Source organism: Marmota monax, unplaced genomic scaffold (genome assembly GCF_021218885.2).
Source record: "Marmota monax isolate L192 unplaced genomic scaffold, Marmota_monax_Labrador192_F-V1.1 WCK01_AAM20220418_F8-fsc00356, whole genome shotgun sequence".
In the NCBI taxonomy this organism is placed as follows: Eukaryota; Metazoa; Chordata; class Mammalia; order Rodentia; family Sciuridae; genus Marmota; species Marmota monax.
Genome location: NW_026694682.1, coordinates 228,086 through 249,198, shown reverse-complemented (window position 1 = coordinate 249,198; position 21,113 = coordinate 228,086). Strand labels below are relative to the sequence as shown.

The 21,113-nt window shown below is 46.7% G+C and overlaps 1 long non-coding RNA gene across 1 annotated transcript in view; it reads left to right on the top strand.

Annotated features, from left to right (window-relative positions):
- The first annotated feature begins 347 nt into the window (after positions 1–347).
- The window catches only part of LOC124078535 (uncharacterized), a 60,816-nt gene continuing 40,050 nt past the window's right edge, over positions 348–21,113 (top strand). Inside the window, exon 1 of the long non-coding RNA XR_006846940.2 lies at positions 348–482. This is a non-coding gene — a long non-coding RNA (uncharacterized LOC124078535). The remainder of the gene's footprint in view (positions 483–21,113) is intronic.

Below are 21,113 nucleotides of genomic sequence, written 5' to 3'. Positions count from 1 at the left end.
TCCCAGGTCCCCTTGTGTTGTGCTGTCACCTGCAAAGAACTTTTGATTAATTCGTCCTTAAACACCCAGGGAGGAATGCTGAGGCTGACTGGCCACAGCCTTTAGGTAGAGGAACAGAGAGGGAATGACCCTCACTGACCCAGAAAAAGGCCGTCCTGAACCTTTCAGCTTTTGCCATAGTTTGGATCTAGAATGTCCTCCAATGTCCCATGTGATCAAGGCTTCCATCCTGGCCTGCCTGAAGTGCTACTGAGAGGTGTGTGTGTGGGGGGCACATTTATGGGTGGGGCCTAGTGGGAGGAAGTTAGGTCATATGGGGTGTGCCCTTGAAGGGGATTGTGGGACCTGGTCTTTTCTCCTCTTTCCTTCTTCTCTGCCACGAGGTGAGTGGCTTTGCTCTACCACCTGCGCCCCACCATGATATGCCACCACAGCCCCCAGAGCCAAGGGATTGCCTGGTCATGGATAGAACCTCCAAAATGGTGAGACAAAATCTAGCTTTTCTTTTTACACATCAGTTCTCTTAGGTACTTTGTTATAGTAACAGAAGGCTGACAGACACAGCTTATAGAGGTCCTTCCTGAGTCCCCAGCCCCCAAGACTCCTGCTTTCTATGACCTGCCCACCTACCAGCATTCCCTCTCCTGGAGAATGTCGCCACTGCTCAAAAATCTTTGCCGGCTCCCACCCACTCTGTGTCAAATCAATCGCCAAGACCTTTAATTCCATCAGCTTAATATTTGACTCCCTCCACTGTTCCTTGTCCCCACTGTGGCCACCTGTCTACCATGATTGCCTGCTCATTAGTCTCTTCATGCCTCCTCTTCATTCCAGCCTGTCCATTCTTCCACTTACTAAAACTGGACTGGGTCACTCCTGCTGAAAACCCTTCCAAGGCTCCCAATGGCCTCTGGTTGAACAAAGCCCAAATACTTTGTCACAGGCTCTTGCCTGGCTCTCTGAACTCATCTGTTGTTCTGCCTCATGCACCACTCACCAGACAGAATGAAGTTCAGTCCCCTGACTTGGTGACACTGTAGGAACTTTGGTGATGGGACCAGGGGGGCTAAAAGAATTTTACTGGAATGGGGAGAGAGAGGGAGAGGAAAGAGAGGGAGGCAGGGAGAGAGGCTCAGAGCCCCTCCGTACAGAACTGTCCGCCTGCATGCAAGGGCCCTTTCCTATGGGATATTCTCAGCCTGAGGAGCACCGGTCAGGCTCAGAGGTGGGTGGTTTCCATTAAAGTCTGCAAACTCACAGCTCTCTCTCTCCAGACAGTCCTGATGTGGTGAGTAAAGCGTGATGACCCTTAAGAGGCATGGCATTTCTTACCAGCTAGGTGACGCTGGGTGGGTCACTTACTGTTATGAGGCTGTGAGCACTTTCAGTTTCCTCTTCTATGAGAAGGGAATAATAGCTGACCTACTGTGTGGATGGCCTTCTGTTTGTGGGGATCCCCACGGTGTGTGCCTCCATGGTGGGGGAGGGGAGCACTGTCTCCTGCCGGGAAGTTGAAGAAGGCAGGTGCTGTGAGGGTCCCTGGCCAGGAGGGTGAGCCGCCTGGGCCAGGGCCTTTGCATCTGAAAGGTAGAGCAGAGAGACGGGCACGTGGAGAATCATCTCAGTAGACGCAATGGAGGCAACGGTGACAATGACAGTGGTGGAGGTTACTCTGTCATCCAGATCAGACTCTCCCTGTAGCATGGACTTGGTTCCTTTCTTCCATTTTTCTGGTCCATTCTGGAAGCTGCTGGATTTCTTCCCAGTAGATTGTCTTTATGTTCTCAAGTTGGCCAGAGTCAATTTCTGTGGGCAGAACCAAGGGTCTCGGCCCAAATACTCACCTACTTCCTAGGGCGGTGGGTTTAGAGCACGACACGTAGATGGGACTTCAGAGAAGTCGGAGCGCAGCTCAGTGGGGGCGGGAAGTGAAGCCCTGGGTCCAGACGCTGCGTGCAATGCACACCTGTTTAAAATAAAGAGGAAACGATAATGGTCAAAGTGACCAAGTCAAACAGTCATGTTGAGTATCAGGTATCCCATGGTGAAGCTGAGATATTGTGAATATGCTTTGTAAGGGACAAGGAAAATGTAAGACACCCTCCTTATCTTACCAATACAGAGCCCTCCCACTCCGCCTCCTCCTTGTCTTAAATTTAGCTTAAAAACATGACTGTTTCAACAAAACTGGGGTAAGGCACATGTCCATTTCGAGACTGCTGGCATCTAGGACCAGGTATTTATTTCCTGCTCTCAGCTTTCTGGGCCCAGTGTCTGCAGCCTCTTGTGTCATCTTTGGTGGTCTGGAGGGACAGGGAGTCACTCCTCTGGCTGCCATCCAGGCGTCCTCCAGGGATGGAAACCTTCAAAGCTGAAGGGTGGGTTTCCCCCTGAGGCAGCAGCTCCACGGGGACCGGCTCTCCAGCCCTGATGGCCCTGCTGGGATGTCCACCGCTCACATCTGCTTGGTTAGATCCTCAGTGCTCAGGACACAGGCGCCAGGGCCAGCGTGAGGCCAGGCACCGGCCAGTTTTTCACATTAACGGGTCTGGGCTGGATGTGATGGATGTGTTTTTCTCTCCCATTGCCCGGGCACTCTTTCTTGCACTTCTGAAAATATTCAGGCCCAAGAGCCTGAAATGTGCCCCTGAGGATAGAAAGGACGTGCTATCGAACCCACCCTGACACCCGTTCCCCCTTCACTACCCTGTCTGGGAAGAAGGCACTCTGCAGATGCAGTGTTGAATTCCAGTTTATGGTTAACGATTTTGAAAGAACAAGTTGTCAGGGCTGACTGATGTGGAAGCAGAGCCATTAACCCCCCGAAGAACTAAGTGCCAAAACCAGTGGACCACACTGAGAATGTTGCTGTTGAGGGTCCATGAGGTGTCTGCATCTGCAGGGAACAATGTCTGTGTCCAAACTCTAGCGTGCCACTGCGGTGATGTGTGTTCAGAGACGCATGCTCCCTTCCCGTGTGGGATTTCAGAGGACAGCCTGCGGAGAGGTGTTCCTCTTTGTAGGGGGGCAGTAGATGGAGTGGGGATGTGAGGAGAAAGAGGCCCGAGCTGGGGCACGGAAAGTGGAGCATGCCCACCCAGCGTTAGGCCTCGGTTTCCTCATCTGTAAAATGAGGGATAAAGACCCCGTGGCTCCCAAGTTGCGTTCTAACTCTGGCTTTTCGAGGGTGGGTCTCTGTTTCCCACAAGCCTCTGTGAAGCCAGGCTGTCAGGCTGGGGCTCTGGGGTTTGGGCCATAGCTGCTCTTTCATCAGCCATTTCAACAGCATTTTCAAAGCTGCAGTCCTCAACAGGCCACTGGGACAAATGTCCTGCTGCCTCGGGGGATCTGCCCTGCTGGAACCCTGAGAGAGTCTGAGTCATAAACAAGGGAAGCTGGTGGAGCGGCCCCCTGCGTGCTATCTGGAAGTTAACTGGCCACCTGCTGCTATCCCAGCCCCTCTGATTAGGGCACCTGGGCACAGTTAGCCCGTCTATGAATCCCAGATGTTGAACCATCGAAGTTCAAGGCAGCACAGGAAGGCAATTTGTTTGGGAGAAAAAAAAAAGTCAAACAGACAAGAACAAAAAAACCCAGACCAGAACAGAAACAAATACCTTAGAAACCATTAAAAAATATTTCATTTCAACCAAGTCAGTTTATTTGATCACACACAGAAAACCATTGAATTTAAAGTATGAACGTTCATACATTTTCTTCCAAGTAGAAAAATAAACAATACAACACCTCTTGTTAGTGCCAGACTGGTTATGGCTGTGAAGCGGAAGGAAGCCACGCCCACATTTGCCTGATAGTGAGTAGTTCAACTTTAGAATCCATCCCCTCAAACTGCACTTGGAGAGCGTCATCCTTATCACCGTTGTGCACGTTGAGAAGGTGCTAAGGAGAAGGCATTATTTTTGCCACCCATCCAGCACCTATTCCAGTGAACCATGCACCTGTTGAGGCTTGTTCTCCCAATCACCCACCTTTACCAATATTTCTAGTCCACCGTTTGCTGTCCCAGACTAGGGGTAATGAACCAGGGTGTCGCCCTTTGCTTCTGCCAGTGTCCCCTGCCCCTTTCACCTTGGCCAGAGAGTCCTTCCTAGCAGGGAGCAGAAATCTGACTCCCCATAATGCTCTAGAGTCCACAGAAGACAAATCTCTGAAATGACACCTCTGGGTGTTCAATCGTCCCTGACATCACTCTCTCCCTACCTTCTCTCATCTGCAAACCAACTGGACCTCAAGCTAGAGCTCACGGCAGCCCATGCATCCGGGTCCATGCTCAGCATCCCCACTGGCAGGACCTCCGCAGCCGCCTTGCCACTGGCCCCTCTGCCTCCTCCTCAGCCTCCAACCTGCAGGGTTACCTGGGTGGTCTTTCGGGCTAATCTCCTGGAAGAAGCACAGATTTTGGAATACGACGGGGGCCTGAGGCTAATTTTTCTGTGCCATAATTGTGGATCTAGAAAACCAAGATATTGATTCCAGAGTATTCTTACCAAGGTTAAATGAGAGAACATTTTTAAAAAAATGCCTACTAAGGAGTTACCCAATAAATAGTAGGTCCCTTTCCCTTTCCTTGTTCCCCTCCCCCTTTAAATTTGTCAAGTGACATAAAGTCACTTAATGGCCCTGTTTGACATCATCTAAACATTTCCAGTTTGGTGCCAAGAATTCACTAACCATAATACAGTATTCTCTAGGCAAAGTTTGCCCCCATGGTAGAACATTCATTCATTCATTCATTCATCCATCCACCCATTGATCCACCACCATTTCCAGATCCATCACCAAGGACCCAGCACTACGCAAGTGGCTAGAAACACAGAAGAAGAAACATGGAGTGTGTATCCTAGGGGGGAGACAGTGCAGTTCAGCAGTGTTGGTGAGCAGTGAGCCCAGGGGACCTCGTGGAGCCCTGGGAAGAGATCCTATCCAGAGGCAGGGGTGATGCGGGGAAGGAGCCCTGGGGCTGGGGCTGCTGGACACTCCAGAGAGATCAGTTAGCTAGAGAGGCTTGAAGGCTTTCCAGACAAGGGGTGTCCAGATCCTACAGGGCCCTGGGTGCCATGCTAAGGGCTTTATGATTGATTTTGGAGTCATCAGATAGCCTTAAACAGAAAAGCTGGCACAGAGTTTTGTTCTAGAAAACTCTACTTGCCCGCATTTTAGCGGATGGCTTGGGGGAAAGAGAAACTAGGCAGTGAGAGCAGATGGGGGTTACATCAGTGGTTTGAGTTGAAAAGCCTGAGGTCCTTGTCAAAAGCAGTGACAGTAGGCATGGAGGGAGGGGGCCAACCTCAGAGATGGTAGGAAGGTGGAACTTCTAGTCCCTGGTGGCCATTTCGATGTGGGGCTTGAGGCAGAATCAAGACTCGGCAAGACCTCCAGAAGGCAGAGGCTCTGGGTCTGGATGACAGGTGATGTCACCATGAGGTCACCATGAGGGAGAGCTTGGGACATCAAGAACAAGAAGTCAGAGGGGGAAGGGCTGAGTTGGGGACTTGGGAAACACTCATGTTTAAGGGGTGACCAGTGGGAGGGCTCTGGAGAGGGTTCAAACCCCCTAGGGAATGGCGTCCCGGAAACCAAGGAGAGATTGAGTTTCGAGAAGGAGAAGTACAATGTCAAGCTAAGGGAGGAGGACCTTGGCCTGGACCATTTTCCTGGAGAGCCTGGGTGGGGCTCAGTGGGCAGATGGAGGTGAGCAAGTGGGGGGTGTGTGTGCAGTCTGCACCTCCGAGGAGGAGGTCTGGGTCTCTCAAGAGAAAGCTAGCACTCAGGGGAGTGGGCTGGGCACATTCCAGGAATGTGGGAGAACCAGGAGAAGCTGCTGCCGAGTGAGCACAAGGTTGCTGGCTGGCAGCCCCAAGGAGCCAGAGAATGCTCCCGGCAGAATGCGAGGCCATGAGAGGGGCAGGGATTTCTACAGAGACAGTGGAGTCTGGCACAGGCCACAGAGTTTGAAGAAGACCGATGCTGCTCTGGGGATGAGTGCCAGTTGGCGGAGTCTTGAGAGATGGTGGTGGCATCCTTAGGATGTTAGAGGAGGCCCAGGTTGAAGGGGACTTTGGGCAGGGGACATGATGGTGGTGGCAGGGGTAGGGTGGCAACCCAGGAGGGCTGCTCAGCACAAGTCTCACTATCAGAGGGGGCTCCTGGCCTTCCCCCTGTTTCCCTGTCTGTCTTGGAGAAGGCATAAGTTGGCCCAGCACTGCAGCCTGCTGAGAAGTTTTGGGACAGTGGTTCTGGTACCCAGTGTCATGGCTGATTACAGAGGAAGGGACACCCTTGAGGAACCTACCCATTTGCCTGTGTAGAGTGGAGTCCTTTGAAACCAAGATTCGAGAAATCTGACAGGCAGAGACAAATAGGGTTGAAAAGCAGAGGGAATTACATGCGAGGCCCGCAATCCCAAGGCCGTCGTGGGCCCTTGAGATTCCTGGAAGGGAAAACTGGCAGCCTTAGGCAGGCAGCGCTGCTCAGGAGGTAGGAAACTGCTTAGGAGACTGACATGGCTTGAGAAAGCAACGGAGAAGAAGAGAAAGAGTCCTCAGAGTCTTCCCGTCTTGGCACCTACCTGGCCTTCCCTTCCTGGCTCTCGTCTGTACAGCTGGGTGATAGGATCCAGGTTCAGGACATGACCTGTCCTCTTTTTATTTTATTTTTTTGAAGCAATGCAGCCACTTGGGACTTGACACATAAAGCAAGATGGTGGAAGTGTGCAGATGGATTAAAAACAGAGCAGAGATCTTGAATCAGCAGGTGGAAGGAACCATCTCACTCCCAGAAGAAATGGTTAACCAGCAGAGATGCTGGCGGGCCCTGGATCCCCAAACCAACTTGAGGGTGTAGGAAAAGCCAGAGGGAGGCCGGTGGGTCCAAGGAACTTAGGGGGAGACTGGGAAATTGATTTCTCAGCTGGGAGAAAAGTGCGAAATGGCAGGTACAAAGGAGGTAGACCAGATGCCACTGATGGGCGTGGGTTGAGGGAAGGAGGGGCTTTGCCATGAGGCTTGTCCTCTCCGTGCTGTTGCCCTGGGTGATCTGCACAAGGTGGGAAAACTGCAGACTCCCTGACTGTTCGCTCCCCAACCTTGCAGCCCCAAGACCCTAGAGGGTGGGCAGTGGGGCTGGGTAATCACAGACACCAGAAGGAACAACTCTTCCGGTGCCCGACAGGGAGATTCTCCCGGCTGGGCTGCAGAGTGCAAAGCCAGCCAGGTGGTCCTGCTGGATGGGCTCTTTTGGCCGAGGCCAGGCCTTCCTCCTTCAAGTTCATTGTCAAAGGCACAGCTGGGGCCCCCGACCTCACTCCTTTCCCAAATGTCTATCACTTGCCAAAGCAGAATAATCATTAGAGGAAAAACTGTGAGGAGCCTAGCAAACTAAGTTAGGCGGGGCAGCGGGATGCATCAAGCAAGCAAGAACTTTATATTCTCATGGAAATAGGAGGAAATAGGATAGGATGTTGGGAGCCTGAGGCAGAAATGAGCTGTTATCAATACCCAACTGCAATTCCTGAGCTTAAAATGTATAACACTTGACAAAGTGCTCAGCACGCAGGTTGAGTAGCAGAATGATTGCACCTGAAGATCAAATCAACGAACTTGAAGGTGGAGTCTGGGAAGTCTCAAAACAGGATCCAGGAGGACAGACGAGGAAAGCCTAGGAGATAGGGGGACTGAAAGAGGAATAAATGTCAAGATCCATACCAGATGTCTCAGGAGAAAAATAGGCGTCCTTTTCAGAAAAGAGTGGAGGAAAGTATATATATTTGCATATATGTATGGATACAGATATATGTATACTGAGATTTTTTCTAAGAACCAAAGATAAATATAAGACTTAAAATTGAAAGGGATTACAGAGTGCTGGACAATATAGGTAAAAATATAAAACAGTAGTAGACAAATCTGTGGTGACATTTAAGTGTACAGTACTTCCAGAGAGAAAAGGCAAACAACCCCCCCAAAACAAAACAATACACACACACATACACACACACACAATCAGAATACAAAACAAGAATCAAATTGACATCCATCTTCTCAACAGGAACACTGATTTCAAGAAAACCAAATAGCATTTTCAAAGTGTTAAAAGGAACCTAGAAGACAGAGGTCTAACTATACATCAGTAGAGGACGCTCCCATGGTTATGTGGATGAAGAGAGACACTATTCTCTGACCTCAATGCCAAGAAATTAGCAGTTACTAATAATTAGCAATTACTAATAATGATGCTTACAAAAATTCCCACCTCTCTGGTGATATCACTATTTAAAGAGGAATACTTACAGGAAAATACCAAATAGTGATGAACAAAACTCAAAAGTACCATAAAGTGACATTTAGGAGATGTAGCTAACTGGTACTTAGAAGCATAGAGCTTCCAATACTACATTTATCATCCAGTAAAAAAAAAAAGTTTGAAAACAAACAAGCTCAACCTCCAATTCAGGGTATTTAGAAAAGACTGACGGAATTACAAGATGCAAATAAGACAGAATAAAAGACATATGTTAATGCAGAGAGGAGAAATAACCAAACTGAAAGCATGTTCTCTGAAAAACAAATCTTCTGGCAAAAAAATGACCATGAATAGATAATATTCCAAGCATCAGGAAGAGGAAGTGAATGCCTATATAATTGATTAGAATTACCATCTAATTATCAATTTTCTAGAAAACAAGAATTTTAAAAACCTACACACAATTTGAGTTGGGTGTATTACAACCCAAGAAACAGAAAAATTGAACAGAACCATAACCATTGAAGGAACTGAAAACTAAAGGCAAAAAATAGGCTCAGATTGTTTTTTTTTTTTTTTTTAAAAAAAAGAGCCTGTAAAACTCAAACTTTAAAGAAAGCAAATTGTTTTAGAAAATTAAGATTATAGTCTCTTTGGATTTCCCAATGAAATATTAACTCACTGGATCCAAGAGTATTTAGAAAGTTCTATTGGCCCGAAGATTTAATCCAGAAATAAGATCATGAAAAATCAAGGATCACTCCAAAACATAAAAATACATCAAAATAAATGGTCACACCCTGGGAATAGAACTTCTTTGAGAAAGCGTATGCATGAAGAATTTACCATGAACAATGATGTTTAATAGGGAAACAATTACTTCACAGTCTGGAATAATACAAGATGCCTACAAAATATTGTTACTCTTCAATGTATTACTGGAGGTCCTGACCGTTATGATAATTCATGAAAAAGGAATTGGAAGAACAAATATAGAGAGGAAAGGGACAGAAACTCATCTGCAGACATGAAAAACTCAACGGAATCAACAGGCAAATCATGAGAACTAACAATAAATGTTAGCAAAGTTATTGGATACAAAATAACTTACAAAAATCAGTACTATTCTTTATAACCAATTAGCATATGAACAGGAGAAAAGAGACTATTTTCAGAAGCAACATGATGAAGTACCTAGGAAAATGTCTTGCAAAGAACCTTCCAGACCTTTTAAAAAAATAACTCTCTTAAAGGTTATTGTAAGACTTAGATAAGTGTTTAATACTGGATGCTGAAAATGTAAATTCTCCTCAAATAAATGCCACGACACTTCAACCAGAGTAAGTGGTAGAATCTGGGGACTGGCTTAACAAACTTATTCTAACATGCGGGTGAAATAATAAACATCCATCAATTCCTAAGACAGTTTTGAAAAAGAGGAAATAGAGGCTTCCCCCTGCTGGGTGCTGCAAATGTGCTACAAGAGCCTGCAAATGTGGTGAGTGCATTCCTGGTGTGGGATCAATGAGATCAATACAACACCGCGGATTACAGGAATCCCTCGTCCCCTGCATTGGTTCTGTTCTGAGAGAGGTGGCGAGCACATCAGCAGAGAATGGATGGTGTGTGCGTCCACGGGTGCTAGGTGGGAAATGGGCTTGCTACTGGAGAAAAACAATCCAGATCTCTATCTTCTGTCATGTTCAAGAATCAGCTTGGATTGTACATCTACAGGGGAAGATGAAGGTGATTTTTTTGTGTGTGTGCGTGCGTGCGTGTGTGTGTGTGTTTTCTGAAAAGACTTTTTAAGCATTACTAACATAGTACAGATTACAAAGGGAAAAATGGATGGATGTGACCACATTAAGAATTTCTGCTTAGTAAAAGATACCGCAGACCAAGGTAACCAATTGGTGATAGAATTGCAGATAAGGCTTAGAACCGACAAGGAGATGAGAATATGGCGGGATGACCACAAACCAAGAAGGAAAAGACAGGAAGCTCTTCAGGACATTGGGCAAAGGATGAATTCACCGGAGACTCCCAGGCTTATGGAGAGATGTGCAAACCCACTTAGTGCCCAGAGACACACGGGACAACACTAGAGGCTGCTTTTCACCCATCAGGTTAGCAGCCACTGGAAGGCAGGATGCTCCCAGTGTCGGAGGGCTGTGGGAGCAAGAGGTCTCAAGACTTCTGCAAACTGGACATCCTGGAGGGCAGCCTGGCCTCTTTTTGAAATTATTCACACGCCCTGTATTTCAGCAAACCCACTGCTGGGTATGTGTCCCAGAGAAATTAATGGAAAATAATATGCGGGAACATGAACAAGGATGCCCATGGCAGTATTATTTGTGTTTGCAGAGAGTTGTCTATCCCACACACCCTTCACTGGGAGAATTGGGAAGAAATAAATAATAATGTAGCTAGAGTTTTTTAAAGCACTTATTAGGTGCCAAGTTTTTCTCAACTATTAGGATATATTAAAACTTATTAAATCTTGTAACATAGGCCCTTTTTGCTGTCTGATTTTATGTATTAGGAACCTGAGGCACAGAGCGGTTAAGTAAGCTGCCCAAGGTCACACAGCTAGCAAGAGGCAGAACTGTGATACAGTGGGGTGAGAGAGTGGAATGCAGTAGCTAGCTACTCCCCTCCCTACCCCATCTGATGTTTTGCTTTCTGAGGTTTCAGTCACCTGAGGCCAACAGCTGATTGGAAATATTACATGGAAAATTCCAGAAATAAACAATTCATAAATTTAAAATTGCACACTGTCCTGAGTACTGTGATGAAATCTTGGTCCACCTTGCCCTGACCTGCTGGGAATGTGAATCATCAGCATGTCCATGCTGCCTGAACTGCCCATTAGTCAATCGGTAGGTGTCTGGGTTTTCAGACTGACTTATGAGGCACAGTTCTCCCAGGGCTTGTGTTCAAGTGACCCTTACTTAGTAGCCTGGCACTACACCACCATCCTGTGTCACTCACCTCACTTCATCTCAGCACAGGGACTTTGTGTCCATGTCATAGCATCCCAGGAAGAGGAAGGGTGGCCACAGTGCATCAGATATTGAGAGAGAGAGAGAGAGAAACAGAGAGAGACTAGGTTCACGTGACTTTTATTACAGTATATTGTTATGATTGTTCTATTTCATTATTAGTCATTGTTAATCTCTTGCTGTGCCTAATTTATCAATTAAACTTTATCATTGGCCGCTACGTGTACGAAAAAAACATAGCAGACACAGGGTGGAGACCATCCATGATTCTTCAGGCACCCGCTGGGGGTCTTGGAAGGCATCTCCCGCAGACAGAGGAGGGGGAATGCTCTGCAGCAGTCAGAAACCACCAGCTAGATTTAGTGACAAGATCTTACAAATGTAGCGTTGAATGAAGGAGTGAGACGCACCGTGTGATACCACTCTTACATAATAACAGCCCGAAAAACGAGGTATCCTCCTGCGACAGGACACAATTCCAAGGACATGTGAGTGGGCTGTCACTCCTACAGATAGGAGTGGGGAGGGAGGATGAGGAAGAAGGCGAGGTCCTCCACACAGCTGTGACGGGGGGGCGGGGGCAGTGACCTGGAGAGCCCGAGGAACTCTAAACTGCAGCTGGTCAGCCACGAGGGAGCCACAGCCATTAAAACCCATTGGGACAGGCTGAGGAACCCAGGCGAGGTGGCTTACGGATGGGAAAGCTGACACCCTCCACCGACCCCACTCACGAGGCACAAGCAAGACAGAGCGCGCAGGGAGACGTACAGTTTGTCAACTCCCCTTCACTTTGTAGTCTGTCCCTGGGCACAAAATTAAAAGCAGGCCAACATTCTCCTTCCTATTCTAAAAAAGGTTTCTGGGCCATCTTTCCTCGCTGCTATTTCCTGGACATGCTAATTTTAACATAACCCTAAGCGACGCCAAATCAGGGAGCAAAAGCTATTTAAACACGCCATAAAATGGCACGGCTTCCAGAAGCTCCGCGGCTTCCTTGGTGTCCTTCCCCTCTGGCCGTGGGCACTGGCTGATCAGCAAAAGTTACAGAAGGAATCTTGGAGAAAGGGTCCCTGTGCCTGTCCCTAGACAGTGTGCCAGGAAGCCGAGGGGTTTGAGGGGATGATGAACATGGATGGATGAATCGCCCACCTTTTAATTAATTTATTCATTTTTCTGTGATTTCAGCTGAGACTCCCACTGTGCATGTGAAGCCATGGCCTGACTGCGGGGCCCTCGGGAGGAGGTGTCCCCAATCCAGTGCAAGACTGCTGAGGATTGGTGGACTACCTCACTCCATGGCCAAGCAAAGGCGTCCGCGGTGGAGACCCTGCTTGGTTTTGCTCTCCACACTGGACAAGAAGAGTGTCGGGTTGGGGACTGGAAGTTGCTAGAGTGGGCTCTGCCTGTAGCCCCCTATTTGAGGCTTTTGTGTATTAAACAGGAACCATCAGGCCAGTCCTGCCTGGCCAGGGTGATTTGTGAAGTTCAACCTGCAGAGTGCTTCCCACACTGTAAAGTGCCTTTGGCTATCGAGAATGATCAGGCCTGGGTGTGGAACCAAACGCTCTCCGAACCTCCCAGGTGTGGGTCCTTGTAGGATGGGGAATTATGTTTGGTATATTTCAGCTGTAGGACGTCAAAGGACTGGTCCCAGATGACCCCCTGTCAGCAAGAAAACCCAGTCCTGATACCCCTTTTATTGCTTCTTAGGAGAAGTAATTTGGGGGCATAGGGGAGACGCTTTGAGATCAGAAAGGTGAGCCCATGGCTGTGCTGTCACTGGTCTAAGTCAAGGCCTCCATCTCCTCCTGTGACTTTGAGTGAAGGTCACAGGGCTCCTCACCTAAAAAACGCCACATGCCTGCCACCCTCCCCTCAGTTATTCTGCAAGGATTGTTAGGATCCAATTATGTCCTGAGTTCATCTCAAAGTCCTAGAGAAACACCTGGCTTTCTTGTCGCACATCTTTATCCAATTTGTCTTTGACGCTCACTAGCTTTTAAAACACCTTCCCACAGTTTCCACAGAACACTTTCAAGTCCATGCCTTTGAAAGGCAAAAGCCTTCTGTCTCTTCAAGGCTGGAACCTCAAGTAAGCCAGGGGCTGAGCCTCTGTGATCCAATTCTGGTTCCATCCACCAGAACCTCGGTAGCCACTCCTCTCTCTCGCTCTCTTTTTTTATGAGCTGCTATTGTCAGAGTGTAGGAGACCTCTATTAATAGACTAAAGATTTCATGCTGCCACTGATTTTTCCAAGAGGAACCAGTAATGAAGCCAACTGGGCTCAGTTGTCCCCTTTTGCAGGGAGATGTTTTGAGGGTGTGTGTGGCCATAATTGGGTTTGGGGGCTGCTAATACGATTGGGTTGCCTGGAAATGCAAAAGCCCCGAGTCCACTCAATGTCAAGGTGAAGTTATTTCCAGGTGATCGATTGCAGCTTTCCCGACAGTGCCAAGGCCTGGGTCGAGGGGGAGAGATAGACGGATTGAACAGGGGAGCCTCTCTCTTTCCATGGGCCCTCTTGGCTTGGTGGCAGAGGGACCCTTTATCTTTGGAAGCGCTGGTCCTACCTCCCTGCTTCCGGGCAGCTTGCCCAACTAGTGGAGAGTTCCCAGTGAACTGGGAGGGCTCTGCTGCTTCACTTTGACTCATTTTGGCAAAAAATTGCTCACCTCTTACTGGGTTATATAGAGGACATGAAACAAGGGTCTTCTTTTTTTCTTTTCAATTAGGAAGTTGAGATATGCTTGTTCTGACAATTCCAATGATAAGTGGGAAGGTCACTCTCCCCCCCTTTCAACCTCCCCAGAGGTATCTGAGGTTGAGTCCATATTATGGGGCTGCTCTATAAGTTCTGTGCTTCTACAAACAAATTCACAGATGTTGGACTTTTACAGGAAGAAAATTGGAATGATAGGACATATATTCTGCCCCCCCATAAACCATATAAGAAACATCTCTAGGTTCATACATATAAATGTAACTTATTTCTTTGTATACCTGCCTAACCGTTCATGAGCATAATATACATAATGCATTGAATCACTCCTCTTCTGGTCTATGTTCAGCTTTTTTTCTATGGTTTTTCTTTTTTCTGCTTTTTTTCCTCTCAGCTACTCTTTCTGGGAGTGTGGTGGGGTTAAGAGGGGGCTTTGGGAGTAGACAGAACTGGGTTTGAATTCCACTTCTGCCATTTAGTGAGTGACCCTCGGGACCTTCTTTAAACCCTTCTAGCTTTAATGCTTTCTTTCAACTGCAAAATGGCGGCAGCCACAGCTCACAGTGACAGGGTGAGGATTGGTGGAGATGATGTGCGCTGGGTCTCTATAAGACAGAATTATAGTTAACCTAATGGTGACTTGGAGTTTGGAAGTCCTCCTCCATCTTGCCAGAATTCTCACTGTTGTACATTAAGGATAGTTCTCTACAGGGCCTGGGGCTCTAGGAAGAAGTCACTGGAGAAATGTTCATCCAGCTTCACCTGAGTCTACATCCTCTGCAGAAACAGGGACAGCCTCCTCAGAGGGGGTGGATCCTGGAGGTGTCCTGAGGCCACCTTAGGAAGGAGGTGGGTCTCCTCTCTCTGCTTATTAAGTGAACAGCCCACCTTTGAAGGGCTCTATTTGTCCTATGTGGGGGAGGGTTGTGTTCAGAGAAGTGGAGGAGGCCACTTGGTGGAGGGGTCTCATGCAAGGTCCTTATACACGGACCCTCTCCAGTTTAGTCATGTTCAGGAACCTTGTGTTCTTGCCGTGCACCTGGTAGGCTTCAGCTAGTACCACCACCCGAGTGCCCAGAGCCACTGGCTCTTGTCCGTGAGGGCTGTTTGCCTGGATTCTCTGGGATTATCACTCAAGCCCTCGAGTGCCATGAAGCTCACCTTGCTCCCCAGCCCTCCTAGGCAGAGCTGCTTCTTACCACACCCACTTTCACCAGCTGGCATCTCCCATCCACCCAGATACTGTCATGGAGATTTGACAGAGTGGCTTCACTAGGGTCCAGGGGCAAGGTGGGCAATCCCACTGAAGTCTTTCCTCTCTCCCAGGAGTCTCCAGGTCCACTGGGTGAAGGCACTTTTGGTGGCCTCCTTTGTCGTCCCAGCTGACCCTGGGTGTATGTGCACATTAGGCCCCTTCATCATTTTGCACAGGCTGAGCTACGTGCTCAGAGTTTTCCAGATCAATGGTCCAAACAGTGGTCCCCAGACTGGCTTCAGACACTGGTTCATGGTGAAATGAGAAGAATAAGAACAGAGTGATGAGTTTTCAGAAAGCTAAGCATATTCCACTTATGAGGCTGCCCTCGTACACTTTGAGATTTAGAGATGACTTTTGGGGCATTGGAATGTCCTTTTAAAAATTATGGTGGAAAAAATGGTGGTGGTTCCTTTACAAATGGACATATTTTTAAATTTTCAACGATATTTTAAAGTTAATTTCTGTGATTTTTCTGCTTACGAATCTATCCATATTTTCAATGAATGTTAATGTCTTTTATGTTGATTTACAAGATACATTATTCCCGTGCCTCCTCCCTTCCCTTCATTCCCCTTTGTCTAATCCAACAAAGTTCTATGCTCCCTCACCCTTATTATGTGTTAGCATCTGCACATCAGAGAGAACATTTGGACTTTGGTCATTTGGGATGTTAACACATAGTAAAGAGGGAGAGGTGGATAGAAGTTCATTGGAGTAGACAAAGGGGAGGGAGATGGGAAGGGAGGGAGATGGGAATAGAAAGACAGTGGAATGAATTCCTATGTTCATATGTGAATACATGAGCAGTGTAACTCCACATCATGTACAGCCACAGGAATGAGATTCCTAATTAGAATACATTATATTCCATGTATGTATAATATGTCAAAATATACTCTATTGTCATGTATACCTAAAAATAACAAATAAAAAAATTAAAAAACAAGATACATTATATTAAAAGCATTACCCCTTAAGAAAAACATTTGCAAAAATGTCACAAGCATCACTAATTTTACATCTCGTGTATGCTATTTGATGTATAGTTTCTATTTTATGCATATACAGTCAATTCTTTTCACCACTTTAATAATAAAAGCCATGAAAATAAATCTAACTCCATTCTACATTTTATCTCCAATTCAGACAATTTGTTTTCACTTAATGTTTAATAAGACTTAAATTTATTGGCTCCCCCTACCTATACCCCGGACTGTGACAAATTTAAAAAGAGGCAACCCTACGTAGGTGGAGTTTCAACTTTTTAGAACTTAAATTTTCTTTAAAAGACAAGTGACTGGAGACTACCGTTCTGGGTGGCTTCTCTCAGCTGGTTTCAATGCCTAGGTTCATTGTTCCTGTCACACTTTATAGAAACTCCAGAAAGGTCACTGGCACACCTGGGTATATTGTCTTTTATTCCGTGATCCATTAAAAACAAACCAAACTAATACGTCTCCTAGTAACTTCCTTATTTCTTGAATCCCTTTGGCTTCACTTTCTCAGCATACAAACCAGGGTCTTTCCTGATCCATTCATTAGCATCAAATCCCCTTGTTCCTTTGAGGTCACAATGTTCACTCTCAATAGCTGCTATTATAACTCGTGCTTTTCAATAGTCGCTAATTCAACATTAAAACTTCCAATTACAGCAACGGTTGTCCCCATTGACTCAGAGTGATTTGCATGAAAAGCAGATGGGGGTGACTTTAGGAGACCCAACCTTAACTTGATAGTAACCCCAAACCGGTGCCGTCTACAATGCCTTTGCTGCCACAGGTAAATTTGCTGTCATCTACCCCATGACTCCCCTGGGTCACAGCACTGCTTTCATTTTGGAGCATTTGTTGTTTCCCATGGGGATCATGGGTCTCAAATAGGGCTGGACATGCAGAGAGGTCTTGTGGAACAGCCCCCTTGGGCACCTGGAAATGCGGAGCGAGCCCTGGGCCTCTGGAGCACTGAGCTCTCATCCTGGCCATGATGTCTAAGCATGTGACCTGGAGCAAGTCTTGCCTCATCTTCGGCATCTGGAAGACAAATTGGTCATTCTCCACATGGAGGTACCCCATAAACCACCGAGGTGCAAAATGCTGTTATTTGGTAGTTATTTTATCCTCCAAAGAATCTGGACAGTGACTGGTGTGAAGCCAGGCCCCCACGTGGCATGCATGTTACTGAGGGAAGGGAGGTTCATCATCACAGGTGTCCTGACCAGCTCGTTAGCCTGACCAGTTCGTGAGCCTGGCCAGCTGGTTAGCCTTCGGCACAAAGCTACATTTTGCAGTTTACGTGTGCTCCATTACAACATATCGTGGTCTGGATCCAGTTACCCTTCGTAAAATGGATGAGTAACTTAAAGATTCCTGTAAGGAAACAGGTGGGCTGAAGATCACAGTGATTATGCAAGGTCAAGGAAACAGCAACAAAATGGCAGAATCAACCCTGGTGCTGGGCCTGGAATAGTCTCCCCATCAGTATTCATTATGCACTAAAAACAATGAAGATATAATTGGATCAGACAAGAAGTTGACTTAAAATATCCCAGTTCTCCAAGCTTTAAAAATATGGACTTCCTTCCTCTTGTTACCAGCACACTCTGCGTGGTGTGCCCACTGTCTTTATGAGGTCTCTTCCAGCTCTGACAGTCACTAAGTCACTAAAAGAAAGAATGAAAATCAAGGGAACTTTTGAATTGATGTATCAGAAGTTTGATAGTTGAGGTATTTGGATTGATGTATCTCAAAGTGTAATTTCAAGTTTTTTCTTTTTTAAAGGATGTAAATTCTACCACATTGGTCTCACCAATGACATAAATATGGGCACTGTTAGGTCAGAGTTTTTTTTCCATTAAAGGAGGAAACTTGAGCAGGGCTTTATATTTTACTAGAACTAGTTAGTGTTGAGCTGTTAAAATGCTGTATTCATCTCTCTGCATGGAAAAATTTTCACTCTTAGGATAATTCTGCCTAACGTCCAGAACACTGCTAACAAGAAATGCCATGGCCCACTTACACCCATAGAGGCCAGCAGGCCTGGGTCGCACCACCATGCCTTCCTTCCATAAAACTCTGCAGCTTCTCCAACAGAAGGATCCACAGTAGGGTAGGTAGGGCTGCTCCCCAGGGCTCCAGGCTGCCACCCAACACCTTGTGGCCACCAGAGCCTGCTGGGTCACAGAGACCATGCAGATTGCCCCACATGGTTCATCCCAGGACCACCAGAAAGCTAGAGCAGAACATGCCCAGAGAGAGTGGGGAGGACAGAAACAAGGTGCTCATGGTGCCTCAGTCCTGCCCTGAGGAACCAAACTCCCCATCCTCTGTGTAAGCTGTTCTCTCTCCTTGGAAAGCGGCTCTCAGGGACGACTTGCAGGCACACGCCCACTGGACCCACCAGACCTTATAGCCTGTGACTCTACAAGGGGCCCCGGGGCCAACTGGGTACTCAGTGGATGAATGAATGGATGAATGAATGAGCCAATGAGGGAGAGATACCCCCAGAGGGTCTCTCTAATCTTCTGAGGCTCAGCAGAGCATTCTGCCAGGAGGGTTTAAAACTCTTGAGAATGTGGGATATTCGTGCAGTGAAACTGAAAATATTTAACAAATAGACATTGGGTATTCACATACCATTCCTCAAAATCTGCCCTTCACACTATAAAGAACCTCAGCATTGTTTGAAAAATAAAATTCTTTAATGGGGATCAACAAAAAAACAAAAGTCAAAATAGCTATCATGGAAGTCTAACAATTCCCCTAAATGAACACAGGGGGTTAGAGGATCATTAAAACTGAACCTAAAAAATTAGACAACACATATCAAAATCTCTGCCATAGAGTTAATGTTGCTCAAAAAGGACTCATAGCATTTATAACTTATAATTCACGTCCAGTATGTGGAAGTGAGTTGGAGAGTTGCACATGTGGTTAAAAAAGAATCACAAAGAAAGCAGAGCAATGGAAATTATCCGGAGACAAATGTTTTAGGCCTACGAAAACCTGAAAGCTGGATGGAATGATTGAAGAGTGACTACTATTTTTTTCGGTTACACAGAAGAGGCAGAAAGATAAAATTGAAAATGAGAAAATAGAAAACCAAAGACATAGAGGAAAACAACTATTCAGAGCCTGTCTTCCAGAACTCTGTGCAGGGAGGAGGAGGAGGAGGAGGAGTAGGGAAGGAGAACTGGCTGGTGGCAGCTCTTGTCCAGACTCCTGATTGCCAACTGGCCCTGGCCGGGACCTGTCAGCTCTCAGCTCCTATGTAATGTCACACACAACCCCTCACCCCATGTAATCAGCCTAGCTCTCCTGGTTTCCTGGGGCAGGAAATAGAAAATTCCCATATAGGCTGACAGTGGAGGGGACACTAGGAGTGGGCCTGGAGGTGATGTGAGGCTGGGGGCCTGGGCAGGAGCCACTCTTTGGATGCATTTCCTGTACGTGAGGATAGGAAGCCATGCTTTGGTCTCGTTTTTGTTTTTCTGTGCTTTCATTTACTAAAAAAAAAAAATCAGTTTTGAAAAATACGATGACAGGGTTCTGGATCGAAAGGCCTCTGTAGGTTGGTTATTATGAAGACTGAGGAAAGTGCAGACCTTTCTTATGGGAGGTACATGTGTGTGTTTGTGGAATGAATGAATGGATGAGTGACCAGACAAGGTCATTGCTGATCTTCATGAACTCTGCCCATGGTTTCCTAGTAGAGTTCAACCCATCAAGTCCAAGTTTTCAATTCTGTGACTATTTCAACAAAACTGGCACAGGGACATTGAAATATGCTGGAAACCATAATCTAGAGCTTATATATCCTCTGTATATGTTCCACAAAACATATGTATATATTTCCAAACACTAATCATTCATTCATTACTTTTTTCAAAAACTCAATAAATAAAAACTCTAAAAACACATTTATTTCAAAGTGGCCGTAAGTGGTATCTTTGTTGGTCAATTTGTTTTTAATGGGACAATTTGTTTAGATAGGATGATGGGACATAATTGGTTAAAACCTCAGGGGAAGAGTCAAAGTTCCTGGGAGTCACAATGGGTCCTATGATAGCATCACATTTTATAAGCCATTAATACTCATGTGCACCATGTCCCAAAACAAGGTTCGTAATGACCCACCCCAATGTGCTTGGCGTCCCTTCTCCGTCTAAGTGGTACCCCCGTCCCCTTGGCATCCATCCTCCATCCCCTTCTGTCTAACTCACATCCAGTCCACCAGAAAGTCTTGTCGACAAGACAATCTCTGAAACACTTTCCAAGTTGATGTGGTCCTTCCCCGCCGCCCCACATCCACGGCTGTCCACCAGGTCAAAGCCACCCTCTCACTTCCTGCCTGGGTTACTATAGGCCTCTTACGGGGTCTCTTTGCATGTCTGCTTTTTGTTGCCTTCAGGTGTGCCCCATAGACTTTTAATTTTTCTAAATGTAAACTGATCAATTCACCCTCCAGGTTAGAACCTTCCCAGGGTTGTCCATGTGATTTGTAATAAAATCCAGACTCCTTTTCCAGGAAGGCTGCATGGGGCCAGCCCCTGCTGACCCCTCCAGCATCTGTCTACCCTGGCCATCCTCCCCCTCACACAGCAGGCTTCAGCCCCAAACACCCTTTGTCTCTTCCCCAAATTTGATCCTGCCTCAGAGACTTGCATTATCCCCTTCTCCGGCAATGTGTACCCCCGCCCCCACAGAAGACAATGAATTGCTTTTAATTGTCAGACTCAGCATAAGCATCATCTCTTCGGATCCAATCCAAGGTTTCCACCATTCATTCCACATCTCCCTGTTCTATTCTCAACATGTCACGTGCAAGATGATCCAAAAGTCTCCGTGCATTTCCAAACATCTGTAGAAACGAGCA